This window comes from Myotis davidii, unplaced genomic scaffold (assembly GCF_000327345.1).
Source record: "Myotis davidii unplaced genomic scaffold, ASM32734v1 scaffold444, whole genome shotgun sequence".
In the NCBI taxonomy this organism is placed as follows: domain Eukaryota; kingdom Metazoa; phylum Chordata; class Mammalia; order Chiroptera; family Vespertilionidae; genus Myotis; species Myotis davidii.
The window spans coordinates 201,925-204,779 of record NW_006294767.1 but is presented as its reverse complement, the minus strand read 5'-3'; positions in this window follow the sequence as shown (position 1 = coordinate 204,779).

Sequence of the window (2,855 nt, the reverse complement as noted above, 5' to 3'; positions counted from 1 at the left end):
GTCTGTATAATATTCTTTATTTCAGTCAGTGTATGCTTAATTTCTAGTTGGTTCTTTATCACAACATCGAGGGTCTCATTAGATTTCTCGTAGATCTCAATAGCTTTATCGGTGTCTTCTAGACAGTTCTTGAGAGTCCTTAAAATTGTGTTTCTGAACTCTATATCTTCCATTGACAATTTTGTCCTGTTTCTTTGTCTCCGCATTTTGTTATGCTTTCTTGGTGCACCCCCTAGTGGTCTTTGTGCGCAGTGTTTTAGTTAAGCCTTGATTTTTGTAGCTAATACCAGGGGGGATTTGGCACAGGCCAAGTGGCTGTGAGAATCAGCTGTGTCTGCAGTGAGAGAACTTCTGCCCTCTAGGTAGGTGCTAATCTAGCCTTTGCCTGAGGCTATCGGGCAAATGGCTCTGTGCAGGGCTTGGGCGGGGCATGTCCCAGGGTGTCAACAGGGTGTGCTGAGCAAGCAGTTATGGCTGCTCTCAGTCCTGTCCCGGGGGCTCTGCCTCTCAGAGTCCTAGCAACCGCTGCAAACCTCGGAGAGAAAGCTGCCTTCGAGTTCCGACCGAAGCCAGACAGTCCCGCTTCTCCCGTTTGAGTCTGGGTCCCTAGAGACTCACCTGGATCTGGAGCTCAGAGTCTGAAACTCCTTCCCGATTGAAAACAACAACCGCGCCCTCAGCCGCCAGCCCGCTCCGCACGCACTCCGCACCTGAGTATTTCACTTCAGCACTGTGCCTCCTCTGTGTCGGTATGCTATTCTCTTTCCTCCTAGTTGTAGAACTTCCACTCAGCCAGCCTTCCTGTGATTCTGGATGATGTCCGTTCCGTCTTTTAGTTGTATTTTTGAAGTGGTTGTTCGAGGCAGCAAACTCCGGAGTTAACCTATGCCGCCATCTTGGTTTCCAGCCCAACGCTTCTAACGTTGGGTCTCCGCCGCTCCACTGTCCTCACGGAGGATGAACGTGAAGGTTAGGAAGGAGGTGGGATGGTTGAGCACGCTTTGTAAATAGTACACTTCATATCTGAAATCAAAACAAAAATCCTCTTTTTAAACACAAAGTACAGAATTTAAAACTAGACAAAAATCGTAGCTTGGAGGAGATTCAGAGGTTACGGTGCTCCCCAGCCGTGACACCGCCTGGAGATGTTCAGGAATGGGGGTGGCATTTATCACAAGAGCTAGGAAGCACCAATCAGTTCTGCAGAACCCACACAGCCCGCAGACAAGGAAACCGCCGTCTCTGTTTCTGGAACCTTCCTGAGCACCTCCCTCCCTTCCTCCCTCCCGCCCATGGTTTGCCTGGACCAGAGGCTCTCTGTTCCCTTTCCCTTTCCTCCTCCTGCTGCCCAGTCCCTGCCCTGATTCCAGCCTTCGCAGTCTTGCCCCTCCTCCTGATCGTGTCATCGCTATTTTCCTTCGTTCTTACATTTATTCGCTTTTTGTAGATTTTATCCGGTTTCCCTTCACTTCCCTCCAGCTTCTAACATGGAATCAGCTGGAAAAAGTCATGAAGCGGAGGAGCCAATGGGCTCCGAGAGAAAGCAGAGACTTGTTGGGCTGTGCTCTGTTGTTTGGGGCAGGAACTAAAGAGTAGCTTTGGTAATACCTCGTTTGTGTTTTCAAGGATCTTTTTGGATTTTTTTGTTGGTTGTTCTTCCAGATGGGGCAGGTGTTTAAACAGCAGAATTCCACTCGACTAGGTGAAGTGCCACCCAGTTGAGTGCCGGGGTCCAGCCCCGGGGGTCCAGGGGTTCCCAAAGGTGTGGACGGAGTCGGTGAAGAATGTTTTACATGGAGACGAGCGTTCAGAACTCTCTAGCTCTCTTTCGTCTCCGTGGATCTTCCTGTGCCTGGCTGAGGCCACAGAGAAAGATCTCGAGGCAAGCTGAGCCTTTATTTTATAGTCAGAGGTAAACAAGGTAATGGTAACCATAGTTACACTGTTTTTGTGAGGTTCACTTGTTTTTGTTCTTGTTGCACTTCCCTCAGCCCATTAGCTTCCCAGGTAAGATCTAGGGAGCATTATAAAGTCAAGGCTCAAACCTCATTATGCTTAAGAGGACTGTGCCCTCTAAATTATTATTCTTAAGAGGACTGTGCCCTCTAAACTGGGACTTGTTTGTGACTTTGCCAACAGGTCAGTCCGAGGTTTAACTCTGTAGCAGCTCCCCACAGTTGAGGAACATTGCAGGAAAGAGAAACTATTCAGTCGAGGGTCTGTTTCTACTTTCACTGTGAAGTCGTTTGTGAACAATAATTTGTTAGCATGTGGTATTGGTCTAGTATGTAAAAATGTTATTTGAGCCTGGGTTGTCTCTACGAAGTAGACTGTTAAATCCAGAGGTAAATTGGAGGAATTCTAAAATATTTTCATTTTCTCCCGATAATGAGAAACTACCAAATAGCCCTAGCCAGTTTGGCTCAGTGGATAGCGTGTCTGCCTGTGGATTGAGGGGTCCTAGATTTGATTCCTGTCAAGGGCACATGCCTGGGTTGCAGTCCTGATCCCCAGTAGGGGGTGAGGAAGGCAACCACTCGATGTGTCTCTTTCACATCGAGGTTTCTCTCCACCTCTTCCCCTCCATTTCACTCAATCAATGAAAAGATATCCTCAGGTGAGGATTGACCAAAAGATTTTTTTTTCGAAGAAAGTTGCAGCCCTAGCCAGTTTGGCTCAGTGGATAGAGCGTAGGCCTGCTAACTGAAGGGTCCCAGGTTCGTTTCTGGTCAAGGACACATGCCTGGGTTGCCGGTTTGATCCCAGTAGAAGGCGTACAAGAGGCAGCTGATCAATGATTCTCTCTCATCATTGATGTTTCTGTCTCTCCCTCTCCCTTCCTCTCTGACATCAAT